The sequence below is a fragment of the Phyllobates terribilis genome, unplaced genomic scaffold, assembly GCF_046119375.1.
Source record: "Phyllobates terribilis strain yellow unplaced genomic scaffold, ASM4611937v1 Scaffold_9__5_contigs__length_417890890, whole genome shotgun sequence".
Lineage (NCBI taxonomy): Eukaryota > Metazoa > Chordata > Amphibia > Anura > Dendrobatidae > Phyllobates > Phyllobates terribilis.
Window position 1 is genome coordinate 206642446 of NW_027362769.1, and position 27413 is coordinate 206669858.

Sequence of the window (27413 nt, forward strand, 5' to 3'; positions counted from 1 at the left end):
AAAAAGAAAGGTCAGTCTTCAAATCAATTTGCACAAAAAAATGTCTGCTGTCGTTTTACACAAAGCAGAAGATTATATCAGCCAGAGAAGGCTCACATGCCCTCAGGCATGGGCTTCCCTATAATTGCAGCTACCATATCACATGTTGTAGCACAGCCAATCAGAGGGGTCTATCGTGGCCTGTATAAAAGCCAAGTCAGAAAATACAGCTGCCATTTTAAGGTGATTGTGGACAGTGAGAGGATGTCAGCGCTCACATCTAAGCAACAGAGGCAGGCAGAGAAAGCCCTAAAACAATGAACAAATACTACAGACAGTGTGTGCTGTATATATACTGTGGCGAACATCTCCTTGCCTGTCCTATTATATTCTATGTAACATCCCTGGCGGCGTGCTTGCATGGTGCACCACCTCCCACCATGCAAGACCACAATCTTACCTGTCAGTCCATGCTGCACTCTTTGCTCCAGTACCTGCTGTGTCCATGTCTCTTGTCTGATTGCTTAGGGCATCGGCACGGCTTTCTGCTTGCTTCTTATAGCTACTGTGTGCACAGTCCTAATGCGTCCCCAGCCTATTGCTGTGAGTCACTGGATACTTAAATCCTCTCCACCCAATAGGAGGTGCCTGAGCAACACTTTCACTCAGTTTGGCTTTTGCAACTGAGTTGCCAGGTTCTGTCCTGTATCTAGTCTGTTCTGCCACCCTGGGGGCTGAGTACCCAGGGCCGCTACCTGTATCTCTGACTTCTAGTGTGTTTCCACCACCCTGGGGGCTGAGTATCTTGTTCCCGGTTCAGTTCCTGTCTGAACAGTGTCCTAGCCCGTTACTTGTTTCTCTCTATGTCCGTACCTTCCCTTTTCCTGCAGTGTCTGAACCTGCACGTAGCTCCAACTCGTTGTCTCCGTACTTCTGTTTGGGAGTTTTGTGTCCACTCACTACTAGAGATGAGCGGTGTTCGAATCGAACTGTTCGCCAATCTCAAATTCGAGCTGTTTTGGGCGGTGTTTGAGCCGTTCGACGAACCCGAACGATTTGAAAAAAATCCGGCTGTTCGAGGTTATGTTCGATAACTGTTCGTGCACCCAAATCGTAACTGGATTTTTTCACAGTAATGCTGATAATCAATGTTAATACACAGTTTTAGTGTACAGCGGGGCGGGGGGAGGGGCATGGGATGGATCTCTGCAGAAATAATGAAGATCTTCATTTTTTTTTCTCTTTCCCGCATTTACAGTGGGGAGGTGCAGTCTGTCAGCCTATCAGCAGCGCACACACGGAGCGAAGTGCTTTTTTTCACACAAGCAAGGGCATGTGTCATTGGCTGTGTATGTCACATGTCCTTGCCCTATAAGACCCAGCCATTTTCCCCGTCGCCACCATTTTGTCACTGCTGCAGCTGAGTGTTAGACGGCACTGCTGCTGCTGTTAGCGCTATATTGTGTAACTGAAATGCGAGCAAATTTTCTCTTAAATAGACAGAAAGGTTTAGGGAGTAGGGACTAGTTTGTAATTGCAGCCCTTTTGAGGGCTAGGTTACAGCAGTTCCTAGCACTTTTAGCAGGCAGGTCTGTGCTTTTAAATCGACAGATAGGTTGGGAGTAGTGACTAGTTGTAATTCCAGCCCTTTTGAGGGCTAGGTTACATCAGTTCCTATCACTTTTTGCCAGGAAGGTCTGTTTTAGTGCTATGCAAGTTTTTTTCACAGCATTTGGCTAAATCTAGCTAAGCAAATCCTTTTGGGCCTCTTGCAGTGTGTGTTAGTCAGTGGAGTAGCCTATCTGTGTTGCAAGCTACACCACCTGTGTATGTAATACAAATTTTTTACTGCACCTAGCCAAGTAAAACCATTTGGGCCTCTAGCAGTGTGTGGTACTCAATCTATTAGGCCATCTATACCAAGCTCCACCAGCTTTGAAATTAATAATAATTTTTAGCTGCATCTTGCCTGGAATATAATTTTGGGCATAGTAGTAGTGTGTGGTACTCATTGTATTAGGCCATCTATACCAAGCTCCACCAGCTTTGAAATTAATAATAATTTTTAACTGCATCTAGCCCGGAAAATAATTTTGGGCTTAGTAGCAGCGTGTGGTACTCATTGTATTAGGCCATCTATACCAAGCTCCACCAGCTTTGAAATTATTAATAATTTTTAGCTGCATCTTGCCTGTAAAATAATTTTGGGCATATTAGCAGTGTGTGGTACTCATTCCATTAGGCCATCTATACTAAGCTCCACCAGCTTTCAAATTACTAATAATTTTTAGCTGCATCTTGCCTGGAAAATAATTTTGGGCATAGTAGTAGTGTGTGGTACTCATTCTATTAGGCCATCTATACTAAGCAACAACTGTGAGTAAAGATCTTGGGACTGCATCACACGGACTCTGTGTTCATTACTGACTACAACCACCATCATCCACCCACACTGCCCTGAAGCTACACTCTTCCTGTGGGGAGTAATAATACCATTGCTGCAAAACCACCAGCTTCAGAGGGCTGTTCCGCAGCGACGGCCCCTTTGGCCGCACTCCACAGGTGGCGTAATCGGACATTATAAAACCCATATATACAAATTACCCTTGGATTGACCGCCCTGGGTCATGGACAGGATCACCGCCACAGTGACTACAACCCCCAGCGTCTACCGGCCCGGCTCCGGGTACCCCACGGCCCAGGGGGCACGTCAGCTTCATAGGTCCCTGATCTGAGACCACTCCTGCAGCATGATTTGCCCCACGTCTGGATCTCATTGGCCCAGGCTATACGTCAGAACGTATTGCACCAGGGCTTGTCAGTGCTGCCACAGTCACTGCAACATGTGCAGAGTTGAATTCCACCGTGTCGGTGCATCGCATTTCAGCCGGTGAACTGGCAGGCCCAACGACTTCTGTAGAGATGTAAGTTGTTGAGCTGCGGGATGCGAACGGCGGAAGTGAGCACACAGCGACCGTGCCCTCTGCAGAAGGCCATCTAGTCCGGGATAGTGGGCTAAAAATTGCTGGACAACCAGGTTCAACACGTGAGCCATACAAGGCACGTGTGTGACATTGCCCCGGCTAAGGGCCGCACCCAGGTTTGCAACATTGTCACACACGGCATTCCCTGGTTTCAGGTCCAGTGGAGACAACCATTCATGAAACTGGATCTCCAGAGCTGACCACAACTCCTCAGCTGTGTGACTCACATTTCCCAGACATTTCAAAGTAAACACTGCCTGATGCCATAGAGCCCTGCTGCCAGCATAGTAAGGAGGTGTGCAGGATTCCTTCTGCGGAGTTAGAAAGCGGGTGGCATTACCAGACAGGCTTTGGGTGCAGGTGGAGAACCGAGAGGAGGTTGAGGAGGCAGAAGCAGTGGAGGAACTTCGAGATAAAGAGGATTGACGCACAACTCGTGGGGACGGCAAGACTTGGACAGCAGCCCCTTGTCCTGCTGTCACCATAGTTACCCAGTGCCCAGTCAGCGACATGTAACGCCCCTGTCCATGCCTACTCGTCCAAATGTCTGTGGTAAAATGCACCCTGTCACACACAGAGTTTCTCAAAGAAGCGGTGATGTTGTGTGCGACATGCTGGTGGAGCGCAGGCACACCTTTCTTTGAGAAGTAGTGCCGACTGGGCATCTGGTACTGGGGCACTGCGGCGGACATAAGGTCTCGAAAATCCACTGTGTCCTCCAGGCGGAAAGGCAGCATTTCTGTAGCCAACAGCTTGCAGATGGTGAAATTCAACCTCTTAGCTTTCTCATGGCTAGGAGGAAATGGTCCACTTGTCCACATCTGAGGGACCGAGGGCTGGCTGTTGTGCTTAGACGGGGTTGAGTAGGGTGTCCCCGGCAAACTTGCCGGTCTGTGAGGAAGATGCAGGCGGAAAAGTTAGGTTGCCTTGATCCAAAGGTGGTGCTCTCGATGTCGGAGAGCGCTCAACACCAGCTGGTGTTTCCACTTCCAAATGAAATGATGACCTGCCAATCACACTGGCTGTTGCGGGTAAAGAGGTGGCAGGTCTGCGTCCAAAAACATGTGTGACTGCTGTCCCCCCAGTCACAGGATGAAGAGGCCGCGGATGCTCAAGATGTGGCAGACGGTGATTGGCCGGCCCGCTAGGCCGCATTGTAGCACAGTGAGCTTCCCACTGCAACTTATGCTTCATATCCATGTGACGGTTCATGCATGAAGTACTCAAACTATGGATTTTTTGGTCTCTACTTAGCTTTTGGTGACAAATATTACAGATAACACGAGTTGGGTCATCCTTATAGATCTGAAAAAATGCCCAGGCTATGCAAGGCTTAGAGACCATGCGAAATGAAGAGCCACCACGACTTGTGGTCAGAGGCAGAGTTGTGGTTGAGGATGCAGTTGTTGACGTGCTTCCAGTACTCCGTCTCTGTCCAGGAAGGCGCAACCTAACCTCGTCGTCAATAGCATCTGTATCGCCCAGCTGCGCTTGGTATCACAGATCCTAGAAGAGTGCATTGATGGAATCCTCCACAAGAGGCCCCCATAAACATTCACACATCTCCACCTTCCACCTCAGACCAGCAAACGGAGCCCATTAGGGATATAAATAGGGAAGGTGGAGCTAGGCAGTTCAGTTCCTCTGAAGAGTTCCTGCAGTAGAGAAGCCTAAGAGAGGTCAGTCTGCAGTGGAGCTCAGTCTAGTCTAGAGAACTCCGTTAATAGTTCAGCAGTGGAGCACGAGGCTCCTGCTAACTAGATTCAGGGAGCCCAGTTAGAGCTTAAGGTGTGCCGGCGCCATAAGATTGGTGAAGCACGGCAAGCTGCCGTTAGTGTGTATAGCCTAGTGAGGGCCCGAGTAGACCAAAGGCGAGTGGAGAGTTAGTACATAGGGGGCAGAGGAGCTTAACCAGCTCACCCCGAAGCATTTACCGGACACCGGATCCGAGCATACCGGGATCTCTATGACCCAGTAAGGCATAACCGGAATCCCTGGAGAACTACAAGTCCCAGGATCACTAAGGTGCTGATACGTAACAGAGCCAGGAGACGCTTAGGCCCCGCATACTGGGAGCGTGAATTCCAAGACAAGGCCCTACCACAAGGTCAGCCAGCGCAGGACAGAGACAAAGTTAGGCCTAGCTCCAGGCAGGTCAGAAACTTACTACGCAGAGGCAAGAAACAGGAGGCCCTACACCCGCTCATTGGGGAGGATCCTGATATGCACCCTTCATCGTACAGTGCTCTGGGATGTGCCTGAATTTCCACCAGTAAAAGGTACTGAAGTGACTACCGTGTCCGTTCCCGTTCTTGCTCTGACCAAGCAGGGTCTTGCCTGTCCTGAATTCACCCTGCATACGTTGCCCTGAGGCCTAGCTCCACCTGTGGGGAGCTATACCATCGAGCTGCCTTATCACCGGCCTCAGTGGACTGCTGCAGCGCTGGTGCTTCTCGCCAGATACCACAGGTGGCGTCACGAACACTTATAAAATTAACAATTATCAACCCTTTTAAAGAGTTACCCCAGGGTACGGGCCCGGGAGCCGACCACCGCGACATCCCAAAGGCCAGGCAAAGGCCCGGGTACCGAGTCATCCCCATCCCCTGGGCTAGTCACATCCTCCTCCACCTCCTCTGCTGACCTCATCGACTGGCTGACTGTGGGTTGACAGTAAGTGGGATCTCCAACCTCGTCATCATCACCCTGTGTGTTGTCACACCCGTCGTCCTCAGAGCCAACCTCTTCCTGCCCTGACCGAAAAGTCAAGTTGTCGCTCCAATCAGGTATTTGAGTCTCATCATCGTCTTCATCATTGTCTCCACCAACAGGAGTTACAGTTTGGGAACGAGGGTCTACATCATGCTCAGAACCTTCTTCATCTGGTCCTGGATCCGACTCATAAAGATTCTGGGCATAAGTGCAGATCATTTCCTCGTCTGGATTCACAGAAGCTCTGGATCAGACCTCCGTTTCCCAGGCTATAGTATGAGTAAACAGCTGTGCAGACTCAACCATCTGTGTTACCCCATACTCAGACGGGCAGCTGGAGACATGGGAGCTGTGAGGAAGCAAGTGCGATTGGGGTGACACCTCTGAGGACTGGAGTATTTGTGATGTTGAACTTGAGGTGGAGGAGAGCCCACTTGAAGGAGCACTTGATATCCGTTGAAGCACCTGCTGTTTTTGTGCCTCATCTGGAATTTGTAGCGATGGGTGTGTCCGTAAGAAAGGGATCGTATCACATTGTCCACGAAAAGAAGTAGACATCTTAGTTTGGCTGGAAGATGGTCTTTCTTCTGCAGATGTTACTCCCCCCCACCGCGGGGGGGCTCGACCCCCCAGCGGACAGGCACCAGTATTGGAAGAGGGGGGCTGGCCGTCAGGGTCCACCGAGGCTCTGGCACAAACCCGGCGACACGGAGGTAGCATGGGCAGGAACGGACTGGCCGTGTCGGCTTAGCAATCCAGCGTAGTCCCTCTGCCCTCTCGCGCCCGTAACCTCAAAGGGATGCGCAAGCGGCTTTTCTTCCCAGGGCTGTTCCCTGCCCAGCAGGACCATGGGGGAGCTCAGGTCGGCCTTCCACTGTACTCCCTTACCTCCTTCGCCCTCTTTCCTTCTTCCGTTCTCCATCTAACCCCTCGGCTCTGTGGTGTCCGCTCTCCCTCCAGCTCTCTCCTTCTCACAGGTGGACTACCGCGTGTATTCACACTGTGGCGAATCTTTTGGGCGCAAGCATAAGAAGTTGTCGAGGTAATGGATAATATGTGCCCTCTTAGAAATGTCCATTACAACCCATTCGAGGAAGCAACTAAACACCTCAAATAGTGAGCAGTATCTGGAGCACCCCATGGGCAAACAGCGATCTATATAGTATGCTCCTTCCCAGAAGCAGCCCAATAGGTTGGATTCTATTCGGAAGCACAGGTAGTAATTAACCGGAACGTCAAATCAATGTCTGTTTTGGCCATTAGGGTGACATTTCCCAACTTCTTGATCCACCTGATTGCCTTGTCAAAGGATGTACAGCATATACTACTGTATTTGGTTCCGCGTCGATGTTGTCGTTTACTGACCTGCCCCTTGGATATGACAAATGGTGGATTAGTCCGAATGTATTGGGTACCGTTTTTGGCACAACTCACAATGGAGATACCACTACATCTTGTATGGAACCGCCATTCTACCTAAAGATATTTCTTTTTTTAATTTTCTTGTCATGACGTCTGGGTATTGGTAGGCTCATTTTAGATTTTTACTCCAGCCTTTCTTGATTTTAGAAGGGCATGACATGCCTATGTAGCGCCCCGAGGGTTCGGTTGCTACAGGGGTGTTGCACCTCAACCAGAGGTGTGATATTCCACTCCCAGGTAAGGATGGAGTGTGGACCAGGGCTCAGTTAGCAGCATACACACATTTACACTCACCCCATTTCCGGGGGACAGCTCGACGGTGCTCCCATATAATTGCAGGCACAACTGACCATGTCCCTGGCTGGAGTGGAGAGGGGGGAGAGAACCCAGTGATGTAGGAGCAGAAGGGGACGGTTTCTGGAGCATAGGAAGGAGATCATTGGGTGCAGGTCACCTGAGCTCAGACACAGAGGTAGATAAAAGGTGGGGGCCATCTTAGGAGGTAGTTCTGAGTTCAGTTCAGAGAAGTAGTTCAGCCAGAGAGAGCTGACAGGGAGCTGTGGCTCAGCCTGAGCTCAGCTCCACGAGGCAGGGCTGGGGAGAAGGCCGGGGCCAGAGAGGAGAAGAGGAAAAGGAGAAGGAAGGAAAGAGGAGAGACAGAGGAGTAGAAAGGCTCCAGAAACAAGAAGGCAGAAGGGACCCTAAGAGAGCAGAATGGACAGCAACCGTTGCAAGCCCGCGTTATATCGGGTGAAGGGTCAGGCCGCAGAAGGGTACCGGATTCCCAAGTTGGTGGAGGTAAATCATCCCTCAGCCAAAAACCGGAGGTCGTGATCATCTATTGGTGCGACCCCCTGCTACACCCGCTAGGAAGGCACCACATAGGGTCAGGGAAACTGGAGCCAAGTTTCACCAGAGAAGGCCCGAGGCAGCTGGACAGAAGCGTGGTTACTGGTGGGGCACGAGAGGCCAGAGAAAGGATAGAAGGGGGTCCTGTGCCATACTCCTGAACTGACTGGGGGTTGACCGAGCCCCTCACCTGGTGAACGCAGCACGGCTTGGGCAGTCATTGCTGACAGAAGTGACTTGGATTTCAACTGTGAGTAAAAGGCCTGAACTGTACCATTGGACTCTGTGCGATCTATGCTTCGCCTGCACCATCACCCACAGCATCCTCTTACACTGCCCTGAGGCTGTGGGGAGTTATCCTATCCCTGTACTGCACACTAACACCAGCCTCAGCGGTCTGCCTTGCAGCGGCGGTCATCCTTGACCGCAATCCACGGGTGGCGTAGTCGGACATTCATAGCTCTACAAATAGACTGACACAGCATTTGGTCTGACCACCCTGAGCCACGGGATCGGGTTGCCACTACTACTCCCAGCATCGCACTGAAGCCCGGTCACCTATATCTGTGTCTCCCCCTCCTTTTACTTCTCCACCTCTTTTCTTTTCGGATGACTACAGTATATGTACTTGTCACTTTTCCATGTGTTAGTTGTGTCTTCTGAGCAGTTTGTCAGCTTTTGGACACCTTTGAAGTGTTTTCTATGTGTTTTCTATGTGTTTCTATGTGTTTTTGTTTGCCTGCCATTGGTTTTAACGGTGTTCGAAGGTGTTCGACGCACAGTTCGACGAACAGTTCGGCGAACATACTGGTGTTCGATGAACCGAACCGAACTCGAACACTACGGGCGTGGCTCAACATTACTCGCTACTTCATTGCAAGTACCTTGTGTGTATCTGGTTCTGCTGGTGCCCTTTCCCTGCCTCCGTATCTACCTCCTGTGTTCTAACCATCTTCCTGTATTTTCCAGTCTGTTCCATGTGAACAGAGCCCTGTCCTGTCTGCCTTCACATTCTGCTCTGTTCTGCTCTGCTTGTTCACCGCTCCGGCGGTTCTTCTCTTCCCGCTTGTCTATCGCACCTGCGGTTCTGTTCTGCTCTGCTTGTTCACCGCTCCGGCGGTTCCGCTCTGCTCCGCTTGTTTACCGCACCTGCGGTTCTGTTCTACTCTGCTTGTTCACCGCTCCGCTTGTTTAACGCACCTGCGGTTCGGTTCTGCTCTGCTTGTTTACAGCTCCGGCGGTTCCGCTCTGTTCCGCTTGTTTACCGCACCTGCGGTTTTGCTCCACTCTGCTTGTTCACCGCACCTGCGGTTTTGCTCCACTCTGCTTGTTCACCGCACCTGCGGTTTTGCTCTGCTCTGCTAGTCCACCGCACCTGCGGCTCTGTTCTTGTATCCCAGTCTGTCCTGGTCCCTATCCAGCCTGCGTTCATAACTGCCAGTATCTGTATATTACAGCCGTGCCTGTCAGCACCCGCCTGTCTGCATACCAGCGGCGCCTACCAGTACCCACCTGCCTTCATACCAGCCGTGCCTGCTAAGTACCCACCTGCCGTCATACCAGCTGTGCCTGCCAGTACCTACCTCTCTGCATACCAGCTAACCTGCCTGTTCCTGCATTCCCCGGTGTGGGTCAACAGCTGTGACCGGGGTCTGACCTGGAGTAGCACCTGGTTCCTCTGCTCGGTTCCTCCCTGGTTCACGGAGTTGACTGAGCCGCCGTGCGACCTTGGTTGGACTGGGTTGATACTTAGCTACGCCCCTCCAGGCACTCCTCGGCTCATGGTACAGTGGGATCACTAATCACGCTCACGCCAGTCAGTCCGGGCGCGAGCGTAACATTCTATAATTTGCAGCTGCTGCCACTTCTACTGCCAATAGATAGCCACACTTCTCTTGCCTGTCCAATATGTTTTATAGGTATACTGTACTGCTGCCGGAGGTGCCAGTGCTGTACCTACACACCCAGATAGATCCTTTTATGTCCCATAATATTTTTTACTGTGCAACTGCTGCTGACGCTGCCAATAGACAGCCGCACATCATCAGCCTGTTCATTGTGTTCTATAGCTATACTGTACAGCTGCTCTGCTGAGGATAAATAAACCTGAAACTGCTCTCAAATAAGGGTTCATTTTGCTTGGCTTTTTAAAAAGTCATTGCTTCTTCACTTTACAAGCAGTAAATTTGCAAATTTCTTGCTACTCCAAAAAAGATAACTGCTGGACTGCTTGTTAAAAAGCCATTGCGTCTTCATTTTAAAAACTGCAAACCTATTGCTGATCACAAAAAAGGGATAATTTTTGCACAGCATGTTAAATAGTTGTAGTTTCTTCATTCCTAGTCACCAAAAAGGGAATTACTTGTATTTTTGACCTACCGCTTGTCAAAATGCCATTTTTCTTCCTTGTGCAACATTTGTCTATAAACACCAGCATGACAGGTGTCTGCCACCAAAAATGTATAATTTTTGGATAATTTCCTCATTTTAAAAATCCTAAAAAGTCTGTCAGTGCAGTGCTTTATTAAACAGGTTGATGGTTACCACCAGGTACCATCTGTTTTCCCATAACCATATCTACTCTATATATTTCTTATGTGCAACAGGTATATTTATTCTTTTATCCGCAAGTCCTTGTTAAATGTATGAGATTTTCAATATATAACTCTCTGACCTCCATGTGTCCTGTTTGACATACAGTATGACAATGGGGTGATAGGGTTCTCTTTGGTTTAATTATATTTTTTCACAAAACAGTAACATGAATTGCAGTATTTAGTTTCTGTCTTGTATACAAGAGAATATACAGGTCCCCCAGCAGATGTAATTATGGTTCCAAGTTGATCAAGTTCGACCTTTTCAATTTCTGCTCTGTGACTGATTGATTTTTTGAAGTTCCTGTCCTTCATCTTAATTGTATGGTCAGGTTCAGAAAAGTAACACGTTTACATCAATACTCAGCAGAAAACACAGCTTTATTTATATTAGAATATTTATATGCTTATAATTGTATGCTCTTGGTCAAACGGTTAAAGTGGATCTTAGATGATGATAATATTTTTACTTGTAAAACTTTATATTAGTACAGAATACATACAAAATTAAGTTATTGTTTAGCATTTCATACATACGAAAAAGAAGATTTAATTTATAAATGTGCTCTTGAATGCCCATCATCTTAGATTGTATAGAATGTTACAAGCAATTTGTGCTTCAGAGCTTCTCTTCATAAGATGACCATTTGCATTATGTCACAATGTGCGATCCAATGTATATGGTGACAGAGTAATCCCACCAAACAGCTGACATTGGGGGTGGGATGCTTAAAACATTTTGTTAGTAAGGCATAACTTACATCTGGAGAATGGATACACTTTGGGGGTAAGAATGTAACCTTGAGAGAAAAAAAACAATTACAGTATCCCTGCATCTCAAGGGGTTAAGTCCTCAAGAGCTTGGTCTATATATTACACAGTTCACTGACTCTCAAGGGTTTGATCTTTAAGGGGCGCCACCTTTCACACATTTAGGAAAGTAAACGGCACATGGACGATATGCCGCTTACTTTCCTTCTTCGAACCTTTGGCTTAACTTCAACAGCAGGACACACAGATCTCAACTTTCAGCATCATACAGCATGGCGTGGTGAGCTCTTAGTCCCCCCCCTCTCCAAGTTTCACACATTTAGTTCAAAACCACAATGTATGGCACTTTTGCCAGATGTTGTCCAAACATTCAGGTCTTTCCTTCACCCACACATTCTTACTGATAGGAAGCCATTCACTAAATCCTTCCTCTCACAAGGACTCTAAATTAGCCAACATGTCACTGTCTGCTGCATACATTGTAATATTTTCCAGGATTCTGCTCTAAAACCAAAAAAGGTAACCAGACTCCTGCTATGGTCTCTACACGCCCAAAGGGATTTTTTCTTCACACTTCTACAGGACCTAAATGCATCCTCCCTTCACTTCTCTCACCCAACCTGGTTCCCCACCCTGCCAATAGTTCCCACAGCCCTAGCAGACATGCAGAGTTACCTGCATGAGCAGACAGTACACTTAATCCATCACCACCAGTCAGGCAGCGATGTACATGGAACTCTCTTTTGAGATCCATTGTGTAACTGATCCAGCACAGTGTCATGGCTTCCATCCTATTAGGAAGCCACGAGGCATCCTGTGTGTGAACAAAGCCTAAAAGCCCATATACACATCAGGCTATGTGCACACAAAGGCCCCAATTCGTCAAGACCGATGATTCTCTCTTTGGTTTTGATGAGGGATTGTGCTGGAGAAGACACTTCTGCTTCATTAAGAGGTGCTCACTTGCTAATGAATCAGATGAGGCGCATAGTGGCGCCTCGCTACAAATTTTACTCCAGTCCCTGGTGGAGTAAAATTTGTGGTGTAGTGAACATCGCCCCGCATCAAGAATTTGATGAGTGGGAGTCGCCATGCCCCATCACACCCCTATCCCAACCCAGCTCTGCCCACTTAGTCAGAGCTAGGGCGAGAATGGGGTGAAGATGCCAAAAATCACATTTTTATGTGCAAACTCGCGTTTGCGCAAAAATGTGACTGTTATGCACACGCCCGGGCTGACTGGCGTGTGCGTGATTTAGTGATTCCACTGTGCCATGAACTGGAGAGTGCCTGGAGGGGTGTAACTAAGTATCTACCCGATCCGACCAAGGTCGCACGACGGCTAATGACGCCGTGCACCAGGGAGAAACCGAGCAGAGGGACCAGGTGCTACTCCAGGCCAGACCCCGGACACGGCCGTTGACCCACACCGGGGAATACAGGACCAGGCAGGTTAGGCTGGCACACAGACAGGTGGGTATTGGCAGGCACGGTTGGTATGCAGACAGGTGGGTGTTGGCAGGCACGGCTGGAGTGCAGACAGGAGGATACTGGCAGGCACGGCTGGTATGCAGACAGGGGGGTACTGACAAGTACGGCTGGCGTGCAGACGGGGAGGTACTAGTAGGTTGGAGCAAAGGCTGGATAGGGTCCAGTACAGACTGGGATTCAGGAACAGAACCGCAGATGCAGTAGACAAGCAGAGCAGAGAGGAACCGCTGGAGCGGTGGGCAAGGCGGAGCAGAGAGGAACCGCCGGAGCGGTGAGCAAGCAGAGCAGGGAGAAACCGCCGGAGCGGTGAGCAAGGCAGAGCAAGCAGGAACCGCCAGAGCGGTGAGCAAGGCAGAGCAAGCAGGAACCGCCGGAGCGGTGAGCAAGGCAGAGCAAGCAGGAACCGCCGGAGCAGTGAGCAAGGCAGAGCAGGCAGGAACCGCCGGAGTGGTGAGCAAGGCAGAGAAGGCAGGAACCGCCGGAGCGGTGAGCCAGACAGAGCAGGCAGGAACCGCCGGAGCGGTGAGCAAGGCAGAGCAGGCAGGAACCGCCGGAGCCGTGAGCAAGGCAGAGCAGGCAGGAACCGCCGGAGCGGTGAGCAAGGCAGAGCAGGCAGGAACCGCCAGAGCGGTGAGCAAGGCAGAGCAGAGAGAAACCGCCAGAGCGGTGAGCAAGGCAGAGCAGAGAGGAACAGCTGGAGCGGTGAGCAAGGCAGAGCGGGCAGGAACCGCCGGAGTGGTGAGCAAGGCAGAGAGGACAGGGCTCTGTTCACACTGAACAGACTGGAAGGGAAAAGCAGAACCAGATACATACAAGGTACTTGCAATGAAGTAGCAAGTGGACTCTAAACTCACAAACGGAAGTACAGCGACAACAAGTAGGACTTAGGTGCAGGTTCAGACTCTGCAGAAAAAGGGAAGATACGGACATAGAGAAAAACAGGTAACAGGCTAGGAGAGTGTTCAGACAGGAACTGAGTGTTCAGACAGGAACTGATACTGCGGTGAGATACAGGAGCGAGTCTGGGTATGCAGCCCCCAGAATGGGGGACTAACAGGCTAGAAGACAGATAACAGGTCTGGGTATGCGGCCCCCAGAAGGTGGGACGAAAAGGCAAGGAGCGTGTTCAGACAGGCCTGGGAATACAGCCTCCAGGAAGGCGGACAGGCAGGAAAAACAGAACAGGACCTGGCACATCAGAGGCAAGAAGCTCTCTGAGGATAAGAGTTGCTCAGGCACCAGCTTCAAGGTGTAGCTGGTTTAAATATCCAGTGACAGACAGCAATAGGCTGAGGACGCATTAGAGGTGTGCCCACAGCAGCTGCAAAAAACAGGAAGTAACCGGGCCGCCGCCCTAAGCAGTCAGAACAGAGACACACAGACAGCATGAATAGAAGCCAGGCTAGCAGACTGAACTGAAGATCAAGTTTGCGATCTTGCATAGTGAGAGATGGTGCACCATGCAAGCCCGCCACCAGGTATGTTACAGTACCCCCCCCTTATGCCCCCTCTTCTTCAAGCCTGCAAGAGTGTTCAGCAGAGAATTGGGAGGCCAATCCTTCTCTTCAAGAGGATTACCTCTTCTGTCCACTAGAGGAAATGAAACTGGTCTCATCATCTTGGTAACTAGGATGCTTCCTCCCATCAAGCCATCCTCAGCAATGGATGAAGTGGGTGAAGTACCAGGTACAGGGTGTAAGAAAGTCACTGTCTATTTGTTATCAGGTAGCACCCGGAGGGTTCAGGAGACAACTGGAGGCCCTCCGCCTGGTTGGAGGAGTGCAGAGACTCGGGGGTAACCACTGCTTTGGGGTACACTTGGTCAAGCTCACTGGACGAAGTGAGCGAGGTATCAGGTACAGGGTGTAGGAAAGTCTCACTCCAATTGTTATCAGGTAGCACCCCGGAGGGTTCAGGAGACAACTGGAGGTCCTCCGCCTGGTTGGAGGGGTGCAGAGACTTGGGGGTATCCACCGCCTCGATGGACCCAAAGCCAGATTTATTAGAGATGGAGGGTCCATGCTTTGGGATGATCCTCAAACTGGTTTCAGAGATGACATGTCTGTGAGGCGGGACGGTACCTGAAGCCAGATCATTGGTACAATCGTCGAGACTGTGTGGGGACATTGCCTCCGCTTCTCTTCCTTCGGAGACTTCAGTGCACAGCGAGTCAGCGACCAGCAGATCTGGTGAAGAAGAAGAAGACATTGCTGAATGTCCTGAAGATATGGGAACTGGACACCCCTTGTTCCTTAACAGTCCCCCAAGATACACCATGCAAGGTCTCCAAACCTGAGCGGGCACTAGATCTCTCGGCTCTGGACGACTTGTGGGTAAACCAGTCAGCACCTGAAAGGAAAGCTTCTTCAAGTGTAATGCTCCAATCTGGAGCTTAATTTGTACAGACATCTTTTGACTGTTTCTGAGTAGGGCTCGTCCTTCCGCTGACAATGCCCAAACCGGCTTCTGGAGTTTTCGGACAGGAATCAGACACTGACTCTTCAAGGCTTTAAGCACGAAACTTCCGATTAATCCGAGGCTTTTACTTGCCACGGAGACAGTCATGGTCATCTGTGGAGAGGAAACACTAACGCCCAGGGCAGCCTCTCCTACAGGCCTTATGTCTTGGGATTCTCCAACCTTCACTGGACAAAGACCGTCAGGGGGTCCCAAACAACTGCAGCGGGACTGCAATCCGATTTCGTGACTGAATTCCGGCCTCTGCTTTGCCTGCCGAACATGGTCAACCTTCATGGATTCAGTGCGGGTAGCTGCTTCTACAGGCTGGGGAACAGGAGGTCTTTGGGAGGACAGAACCTGGCGTGATGGCTTGCCTCTACGCCTAGCACGTCTGGACTGCCTCTTGAGGTTGGGAAGAGAAGTATTCTGTGGAGCGTAGTCATCCTGTGAGGATTCTGGGTGGGCAGCAGTATCTTCAGGCTGGAGAACTGGTGAGTTACCCACACACATTACCCATCGGGGCTGCTCCAGGATATTGGGAAGGGAAGCTTTAGCAGAGGTTTCAGGATTGGGGTCTTCGAAGACCATTAGAAAAGCCACAAGGAAGGCCTGCAGGTCAAGGATGATAGGATCCCATGCTTCCCATAGGGGGGTGATCCATTTCAAGGCATCACCCGCTAGGTAGGATATCATAAATGCCACTTTAGCCAAATCGGTAGGAAAATAGAGAGGGTAGAACTTGAAATGCAGCATGCATTGCTCCACAAACGCACGGCTTTGTTTAGGATCCCCATAGTACCGTGGCGGATCCGCAGGAACGGATACAGAAAGCTCCATTTGGGCTGGTGCGTACATCGCCTGGACATCAGCTTGCAAAAAAAATTTTTCTTGGTGCACGTTTTTGCCAGAAAATGTCTCTAAGAGCGAAGGGCCATGGGGCTCAACGGGAACCATGGCCTGAGCAAACTGTTATGCACACGCCCAGGCTGACTGGCGTGTGCGTGATTTAGTGATTCCACTGTGCCATGAACTGGAGAGTGCCTGGAGGGGCGTAACTAAGTATCTACCTGATCCGACCAAGGTCACACGATGGCTAATGACGCCGTGCACCAGGGAGGAACCGAGCAGAGGGACCAGGTGCTACACCAGGCCAGACCCCGGACACGGCTGTTGACCCACACCGGGGAATACAGGACCAGGCAGGTTAGGCTGGCACACAGACAGGTGGGTATTGGCAGGCACGGTTGGTATGCAGACAGGTGGGTGTTGGCAGGCACAGCTGGAGTGCAGACGGGGAGGTACTAGCAGGTTGGAGCAAAGGCTGGATAGGGTCCAGTACAGACTGGGATTCAGGAACAGAACCGCAGATGCGGTAGACAAGCAGAGCAGAGAGGTGCCGCTGGAGCGGTGAGCAAGGCAGAGCAGAGAGGAACCGCCGGAGCGGTGAGCAAGGCAGAGCAGAGAGGAACTTCTGGAGCAGTGAGCAAGGCAGAGCGGGCAGGAACCGCCGGAGCGGTGAGCAAGAAAGAGAGGACAGGGCGCTGTTCACACTGAACAGACTGGAAGGGAAAAGCAGAACCAGATACACACAAGGTACTTGCAATGAAGTAGCGAGTGGACTCTAAACTCACAAAAGGAAGTACAGCGACAACGAGTAGGAGTTAGGTGCAGGTTCAGACTCTGCAGAAAAAGGGAAGATACGGACATAGAGAAAAACAGGTAACAGGCTAGGAGAGTGTTCAGACAGGAACTGAGTGTTCAGACAGGAACTGATACTGCGGCGAGATACAGGAGCGAGTCTGGGTATGCAGCCCCCAGAATGGGGACAAACAGGCTAGAAGACACAGATAACAGGTCTGGGTATGCGGCCCCCAGAAGGCAGGACGAACAGGCTAGGAGTGTGTTCAGACAGGCCTGGGAATACAGTCTCCAGGAAGGCGGACAGGCAGGAAAAACAGAACAGGACCTGGCACATCAGAGGCAAGAAGTTCTCTGAGGATAAGAGTTGCTCAGGCACGAGCTTCAAGGTGGAGCTGGTTTAAATATCCAGTGACAGACAGCAATAGGCTGAGGACGCATTAGGGGTGTGCCCACAGCAGCTACAAAAAACAGGAAGTAACCGGGCCGCCGCCCTAAGCAGTCAGAACAGAGACAAACAGACAGCATGAATAGAAGCCAGGCTAGCAGACTGAACTGAAGATCAAGTTTGCGATCTTGCATAGTGAGAGATGGTGCAGCATGCAAGCCCGCCACCAGGTATGTTACAGTGACTTTTCAAAACTATTTTGCCCACAAATCTTGTAAGAAAGCTTTGATGAATTGTCTCCATTGTATGTTTGAGGCAGAAAAGCAAAAAGTGTAAAGAAGGGAACAATATAACTCTCTCACCCAGGTATATACCATTTCTTTCTCACCCAGATATTTCATAATGTGGATGGCTCACATATTAAAATAAACCAGATCACACTACCTGATGACATAGTAAAACAAGTATACTGCTTGATGAGACTGAAAAAGGACTTGAAGTATGTTTCACTCTTGTAATAGCTTCATCAGGAGGGGTCAGGAATATATATAATGTCAAGAAATACTTGCACCTGTCCTCCCATACTTGTGATGAGTGTACAGTGTGTTACACCTCCCAATGATGGTGACGCACTTGACACGAAAGCCAGGCAAGCACATATTGTATGAATACAGAGGTGGCCAAGCATGTGCAGTACCGCTTCATTGCATGTCCTTGAAACAGAAGGAGATTGGGACTGATGGATATAAAGAAGCGTAAAAGACATTAAAAGGTGCATTAGAATGCATGATCATCTCTTCATTGATACAGGGAATATGGAAGCCCCGTTCTTGTAATTCGTGCTGTCCACACAATGGGAACCACCTATATTGTGGATAAATGATAAATGTTGATTGTGAACCAACCAATTTAACGTTGAAGAAAAGGGTTAAATACTGCCGATCCTCTGTTTTGATATACAGAAGATTGAACGTAACCCATGAGACAGGGAACGAATCATAAATTCTCAAAATGGTAAGAAGTTGAGTACGCTCAGCAGAATTATTGAAAGTCATAAAGAATAATGTGTTTGCAGATAAGACCCTGAAGCAGTGCCTGGCAAATCAATAGTCATACTTTTTTGCCAGCTTCCAAATACTTGAAGAAATTGCTACAGAACAGAAGAGAGCGAGTTCATTCAATCAATCAACACGCTGTGCAATATCACAGAACTGTCTAATAGTGTTGCAAGAGAATTTAACAGCATGAAAAGTATTAATCAAAGTCTAAGCTGTACAAACTTTGAGGGTTAATTATATAGCTCAGTACCTGGGTGTTATGAGATGGAAGCTGGGTTCAAGGAGTTCATTATATGATGGAAATCTAGGAGAATTGGACATGACAATATTGTTTGCATTTGTCTTGCAATATCCTTGTACTTAGGCTTTAACCCCTTTACAACCCAAGGTGGTTTGCACGTTAATGACCAGGCCAATTTTTTCAATTCTGACCACTGTCACTTTATGAGGTAATTACTCTGGAACGCTTCAACGGATCCCCCTGATTCTGAGATTGTTTTTTCGTGACATATTGTACTTCATGATTGTGGTAAAATTTATTCGATATCACTTGTGTTTATTTGTGAAAAAAATGGAAATTTGGCGAAAATGTTGAAAATTTTGCAATTTTCAAAATTTTAATTTTTATACTCTTAAATCAGAGATATGTCACACAAAAATAGTTAATAACTAACCTTTCCCACATAACTACTTTACATCAGCACAATTTTGGAACCAAAATTTTTTTTTATTAGTGAGCTATAAGGGTTAAAAGTTGACCAGCGATTTCTCATTTTTCCAACAAAATTTACAAAACCATTTTTTTTTAGGGACCACATCATATTTGAAGTCACTTTGTTTCTGACAGAAAATACCCAAGAGTGACACCATTCTATAAACTGCACCCCTCAAGGTGCTCAAAACCACATTCAAGAACTTTATTAACCCTTCAGGTGCTTCACAGGAATTTTTGGAATGTGGAAGAAAAAAATGAACATTTAACTTTTTTCACAAAAATGTTACTTTAGACCCAATTTTTTTTATTTTCGCAGGGGTAACAGGAAAAAATAGACCCCAAAATTTGTTGTGCAATTTCCCCTGGGCACGCAGATACCCCATATGTGGGGAAAAAACACTGTTTGGGCACACGGCAGGGTTCAGAAGGGAAGGAGCGCCATTTGACTTTTTGAATGTAAAATTTGCTTGAATAATTGGCGGATGCCATGTTGCATTTGGGGAGCCCCTGATGTGCCTAAACAGTGGAAACCCCCCACAAGTGACACCATTTTGGAAACTAGACCCCTCAGGGAACTTATCTAGATGTGTGGTGAGCACGTTGAACCCCCAGGTGCTTCACAGAAGTTTATAACATGGAGCCGTAAAAATAAAATTTTCACATTTTTCCCACAAAAATGTTTTTCATCCCCCACTTTTGCATTTTCATAAGGGTAACAGGAGAAATTGCACCATGCAGTTTGTTGTCCAATTTCTCCTGAGTAAGCAGATACCCCATATGTGGGGTAAAACCACTGTTTGGGCGCACGGCAGGGTTCGGAAGGGAAGGAGCGCCATTTGACTTTTTGATTGTAAAATTTGCTTGAATAATTAGCAAATGTGTCCCTGATGTACCTAAACAGTGGAAACCCCCAACAAGTGACATCATTTTGTAAACTAGACCCCTCAGGGAACTTATCTAGATGTGTGGTGAGCACCTTGAACCCCCAAGTCCTTTACAGAAGTTTATAACATGGAGCCGTGAAAATGAAAAAATCAAACTTTTTCCACAAAAATGATGTTTTAGCCCCAATTTTTTTATTTTCACAAGGGTAAGAGGAGAAAATGGACCACAAAAACTTTTGTGCAATTTCTCCTGAGTACGCCAATACCCCATATGTGGGGAAAATACAGTGTTTAGCGCACGGCAGAGTTCAGAAGGGAAGGAGCACTGTGTGACTTTTTGAATGCAAAATCGTCTGGAATCGAGAGTGGACGCCATGTCGCGTTTGGAGAGCCCCTGATGTGACTAAATAGTGGAAACCCCCCACAAGTGACCCCATTTTGGAAACTACACCCCTCCAGGATTTTATGAAGGGGTATAGTGAACATTTTGAACCCAAAGGCACGACACAGAATTTGATAACATTAGGTCATCATATTGAATAAGTTGTCATTAGTCTTGAGCGCAAGTGCTCGCTACTTGAGTTTGCATCGGGTACCCAGGTATTCACCATGTATCGCGGGTGCTCGAGTGACATGCTTGAGTCCCTGCCTGCATGTTTCACAGTTATTAGACACCCAAAGAAAAAACACGCGGGGATAGCTCATGCATGGCAGGCAATACCCGCGAGATTTTTTTGGCCACGAGGCATATGGGGCAAAGACTCGAGCATGTCACTTGAGCACCCGCGATACTCAGTGCATACCCGAGCACCCGATGCAAACTCAAGTAGCGAGCACTTGCTCTCAACATTAGTCGCCATATCGTCATTTTTTTATTTTTTTTTTTACTTTTGAAAAAAAAAAACAACAACTCTAACCCCAACCCTAAGCCCAACCCTAAGCCCAACCCCAACCCTAGCCCAACCCTAACCCAACCCTAAGCCTAACACCAACCCCAAACCCAGCCCTAGCGTTTATTTTTTACGTCGTTCCTAGTGCGGTATAAGTGATTAGACTACTTTATTCTTCTGGTCGGTGCGATTACAGCGATACTAGAATCATATCGGGTTTTTATGATTGACAGCTGTCACACACTAAAAGACACATATTTTGTAAAATCTAGTTTTTGCATCGTCATATTTTGAGAGCTATAATTTTTCCATATTTTGGCCGACAGAGTCATGTGATGGCTTGTTTTTTGCGGGACAAGTTGACGTTTTTATTGGTACCATTTTCGGGCATGCGACATTTTTTGATCGCTTTCTATTCCGATTTTTGGGAGGCAGAATAAACAAAAACCAACAAATCAGGAATTGTTTTTTTTTATTCTGTTCCGCGTGTGGTAAAATTGATAAGGTAGCTTTATTCTTCGGGTCAGTACGTTTACAGCGGCACCACATTTATATCGTTTTTCTATGTTTTGGTGCTTTTACACAATAAAAGCTATTTTCTAGAAAAAAATATTTTTTGCATCGCTTTATTCTGAGAGCTATAACTTTTTTATTTTTTGGCTCATGGAGCTGTATGGCAGCTTGTTTTTTGCGGAACAAGATGACGTTTTCAAGGTACCATTTTTATTTACTTCCGTCTTTTTGATCGCGTGTTATTCCATTTTTTGCTTGGCGTTATGATTATAAAGCATTGTTTTTTGCTTCGTTTTTTTTTTTTTTCTTACCGTGTTCACTGAAGGGGTTAACTAGTGAGATAGTTTTATAGGTCAGGTCATTCTGGACGCAGCGATACCAAATATGTGTACTTTTACTGTTTGTTGTTTTTTTTTTTCATAATAATATTTATTGATGGGTACATTATATTTTTATTTTTGGTGATTATTTTTTTTTATTTATTTTTTAATATTTTTACAATTTTTTTTTAATTTTTTTTTTCACTTTCTTACAGTTTTTTTATTTGTTTACTTTGTCTCACTATGGGACTCTCACTTTTTTTATTCTGATCGCCTGCATAGCATAGGGATGGAGCACCATCCCTGTGCTATGCAGGCAGTCAGCGCTGCATGGTGAGAACATTGTTTGGTCATGTACTGCGCATGACCAAACGATCTTACTGCTGTCTGGTGACATGGATGTTGTCATGACGACATCGGGTCGTCATAGCAACATGCGGGAAGCCACGGCAGACAGTGCTGGAGGCCGGAAGAGGAAGTGAGTATCCCGATCACCTCCCCTTAGCCACCGCAATGCTATGATCGCTTCGATCGCAGCATTGCGGGGGTTAATGTGCCGGGAGCGGTGCGGGACCGCTCCCTGCACATTGTCACAGCTGACACCCGGTACTATCAGCTGACACACGGCGGCGATCGCGCCCGCACAGCCTGTGTGCGCGCGCGATGACGTACTAATACGGGTCAGGCTCTTAAGTCCCAGGGCACAGACGCGTATTAGTGCATCATGGGCTTTAAAGGGATTACACTTCACACTTGAAGCTGATCTGTCAGTCAAATGTGCTGCCCTAAATGAGGGTTGGATCTTACAGCTACAGGGATGTGGCCCAAAAAAATTGGAGAAAATCTGGCAATACAGATAGTGTCATATTTTGGACATAACTCTGAAAATAAAGGCCCTAATTCATCTAAACTTTTACGCCAGAATTTTGATGTAAAAAGCTTTGAAAAATTGCAAAAATCATGTAACATTCTAACGCATTAGAAACAAGAGTAATATACCGTATTAGAAGAGTGAAACACATAGTTGATTTTGTATATATATGTACACACGTGGTCAAAATTGTTGATACACCTCGTTTAATGAAAGAAAAACCCACAATGGTCACAGAAATAACTTAAATCTGACAAAAGTAATAAATTAAAAATCTATGAAAATTAGCAAATGAAATTCAGTCATTGCTTTTCAACCCTCCTTCCACAGAATTTTCAAAAAATTAAACTCATGAAATAGGCCTGGACAGAAATGATGGTACCCCTGAAAATAATGTGACAAAAGGGACATGTTAAATCAAGTTGTGTCCATTAATTAGCGTCACAGGTGTCTACAATTTTGTAATCAGTCAGTGGGCCTGTATATAGGGCTACAGATACTCACTGTGCTGTTTGGTTACATGGTGTGTACCACACTCAACATGGACCAGAGGAAGCAAAAGGAAAGAGTTGTCTCAGGAGATTAGAAAGAAAATTATAGACTCTCATGTTAAAGGTAAAGGTGATAAGACCATCTCCAAACAGCTTGATGCTCATGTGACTACAGTTGCACATATTATTCAGAAATTTAAAATCCATAGGACTGTAGCTAACCTCCCTGGACGTGGCCGCAGAAGGAAAATTGATGACAAATCAAAGAGACGGATAATACGAATGGTAACAAAAGAGCCCTCGAAAACTTCTAAAGAGATTAAAGGTGAACTTCAAGCTCAAGGAACATCAGTGTCAGATCGCACCATCAGTCATTGTTTGATCCAAAGTGGACTTCATGGGAGGCGACCAAGGAGAACACCAGTGTTGAAAAAAAATCATAAAAAAGCTAGACTAGAATTTGCCAAACTACATATTGACAAGTCACAAAGCTTCTGAGAGAATGTCCTATGGACAGATGAGAGAGACAAAAATGGAAGTTTTTGGCAAGGCACATCAGCTCTATGTTCACAGATGGAGAAATGAAGCATTTCAAGAAAAGAACATTGTCCCTACTGTGAAACATGGAAGAGGCTCTGTTATGTTCTGGGGCTGCCTTGCTGCATCTGGCAGAGGGTGTCTTGAATCTGTGCAGGGTATAATGAAATCTCAAGTCTATCAAGGGATTTTAGAGAGAAATGTGCTGCCCAGTGTCAGAAAGCTTGGTCTCAGTCACAGGTCATGAGTCTTGCCACAGGATAATGACCCAAAGCACACAGCTAAAAACACCCAAGAATGGCTAAGAGGAAAACATTGGACTATTCTGAGATGGCCTTCTATGAGCTGTGACCTATATCCTATTGAGCATCTTTGGAAAGAGCTGAAACATGTCATCTAGAAAAGGCAACCTTCAAACACGAGACAACTGGAGCAGTTTGCTCATGAGGAGTTGGCCAAAATACCTGTCGAGAGGTGCAGAAGTCTCATTGACAGTTACACAAATTATTTGATTGCAGTGATTGCCTCAAAAGGTTGTTAAATGAAATATTAAGCTAAGAAGAGTACCATCATTTCTGTCCAGGCCTATTTCATGAGTTAAATTTTTTTTAAAATTCTGTGGAAGAAGGGTTGAAAAGCAATGACTGACTTTCATTTGTTAATTTTCATAGATTTTTAATTTATTATTACTTTTGTCAGATTCAAGTTATTTCTGTGACCATTGTGGGTTTTTCTTTCATTAAACGAGGGGTACCAACAATTTTGACCACATGTGTATATATATAGATAAATGTGTGATAAATATATAGACATATTTATGTCTATACAGCTGTGCTCAAAAGTTTACATACCCCAGCAGAATTTTTGCTTTCTTGGCCTTGTTTCAGAGAATATGAATGATTACAAAAAAAAAATTCCCCACTCATAGTTATTGGTTGAATGAAGCCATTTATTGTACAACTACTGTGTTTCCTCTTTTTAAATTTTAATGACAACCAAAAACATCCAAATGACCCTAATCAAAAGTTCACATACCCCAGTTCTTAATACCGTGTATTGCCCCCTCTAACATCAATAACAGCTTGAAGTCTTTTGTGGTAGTTGTGGATGAGGTTCTTTAATTTCTCAGATTGTAAAGCTGCCCATTCTTCTTGGCAAAAAGCCTCCAGTGCCTGTAAATTCCTGGGCTGTCTAGCATGAACTGCGCTCTTGAGATCTCCCCAGAGTGGCTCAATGATATTGAGGTCAGGAGACTGAGATGGCCTCTCCAGAACCTTGACTTTGTTCTTCTGTAGCCAATGACTGGTCGACTTGGCCTTGTGTTTTGGATCGTTGTCATGTTGGAATGTCAAAGTACGTCCCATGCGCAGCTTCCGGGCTGATGATTTCAAATTTGCCTCCAGTATTTGCTGATAATGTGCTTGCGTTCATCTTACCTTCAACTTTTAGCAAGTTTCCTGAGTCTTTGTAGCTCACACATCCCCAAAACATCAGCGATCCACCTCCGTGCTTTACAGTAGGAATGGTGTTCCTTTCATCATAGGCCTTGTTGACCTCTCTCCAAATGTAAGGTTTATGGTTGTGGCCAAAAAGTTCAATTTTGGTCACAACTCTCCAAATTGTCTCTGTGCTGTTTGGTGTATTGTAGGCGAGATACTTTGTGGCATTTGTGCAGTAATGGCTTTCTTCTGGCGACTCGACCATGCAGCCCATTTTTCTTCAAGTGCCTCCTTATTGTGCATCTTGAAACAGCCACACCACTAGTTTTCAGAGAGTCCTGAATTTCAGCTGATATTATTTGTGAGTTTTTCTTTGCATCCCAAACAATTTTCCTGGCAGTTGTGACTGAAATTTTCGATGGTCTACCTGGTTTTTACAGAGCCCCTGATTTTCCATTTGTTAATCACAGTTTGAATGCTGCTGACTGGCATTATCAATTCCTTGGATATCTTTTTGTATCCCTTTCCTGTGTTATACAGTTCAACTACCTTTTCTCGTAGATCCGTTGACAATTCACAATCCAGAAACGTCAGTGGCTGGATGAAAGATGCAAGAATCTGTCTCACTCAGCTTTCATGCACACACACTGATTACAAGCAAACAGATCACAGGTGAGGATGTTACCTTTAGTAGCCATTCAAACCCATTTGTGTCAAATTCTGTGTATGTTATCAGGCCAAAATCACCAGGGTATGTGAACTTTTGATCAGGGTCATTTGGATGTTTTTGGTTGTCATTACAATTTAAAAAGAGAAAACACAGTAGTTTGACAATAAATGGCTTCACCCAACCAATAACCATGAGTGGAGAAAAAGTTTTTTTGTTATCATTCATATTCTCTGAAACAAAGCCAAGAAAGGAAAAATTTTGCCGAGGTATGTAAACTTTTGCGCACAACTGTATATAAATCTACAGTATATATACAGTTGAAACCAGAAGTTTACATACACTATATAAAAAGACACATATATGAGCCAGACTTGTGCAAGTCCACAATTCTCTTCCTGATATCTTGGCAGATTTTTTTAAACTATCCCATGATGCTTCACAAGCAGAAGCAGTGTTCTTCCAAACACATGAAATCATCATTAAGGCAGTCAAGAATTGTTTAAAGGCATAGTAATCTTAGTTTATGTAAACTTTTGACTTTGCAGTAAGCAATAAAAATGCCTTAAAACATTTTCTCTCTCATTATTCTGGCATTTGGCAAATATTAAAAATTATGATAATCCTAATTGACCTAAAACAGGAAAGGTTTATTCTGATTTCATATCAGATATTGAGAAAAACATAGATATGTATCTTTTTATATAGTGTATGTAAACTTCTGGTTTCAACTGTATAAATATATGTAACAGGACTGAAAGTTGTTTTATGGTGTGTACATATCCCCTAAATTCCCCTGATATTCGGTCATTTTAATTTCCAACTAGCTGAAGAAGAAAAATTCCAAAAGGCTCAAATGTTTTTATATATATATATATAGCGCATTTTTCTGACCATAAGACACACTTTTTCCCCAAAAATTTTGAGGGAAAAGGGTGGTGTATCTTATGATCCGAATGTACCGTTTTTGTGATGTGGGGGGCAGCTGGGGCTGCAGTAGCAGAGGCGGCGGGGGCTTTGTCAGTGGAGGGGGCTGTGGCAGCTGGGGTGGCGATGGAGCGGTGTTACCTAGTGGGCGCCACCATGAATTCACTATGGCCGCGCTAGACATCAAGAGGTGGGCGGTCTCCCATCCAGATTGCACGCTGCAGTGACGTTACTAAGAGGTAGGGCCAGGGATGACTGTGCGCTGTGCTGTTCTGTGTTGCCCCGGCCCTGCCTCTTAGTAATGTCACTGCAGCGTGCGATCCGGACGGGAGACCGCCCACTTTCTGATGTCTAGCACGGCCATAGTAAATTCATGGTGGCGCCCACTGAGTAATACTGCTCCATCGCCGCCCCAGCTGCCACAGCCCCCTTCGCAGCCACAGCCCCCTCTGCAGCCACAGCCACCTCTGCAGGTACCGACCCCTCCACTGCCACAGCCCCCTCAGCTGTCACAGCCCCCTGCCAGTGTGACTCCACTCCCTGCCTATCCAGAATGAGAGGCAAGCATTATAAGGTAGAAGTAAAGTATAACGTGAAAAAGCACATGTCATTAAATACTCTACCACTCCTGTGGTGAACTATAACTCCCAGCATGACATAAGAGCTGAAGGACGTGCTGGGAGTTATAGTTCTCCTCAGAACAACCACATGACAAATGTGTGGTGAACTATAACTCCCAGCATGGCATAACAGTTGAAGGACATGCTGGGTGTTATAGTTCTCAGGGCAAGCACATGACATAAATGTGGGAAA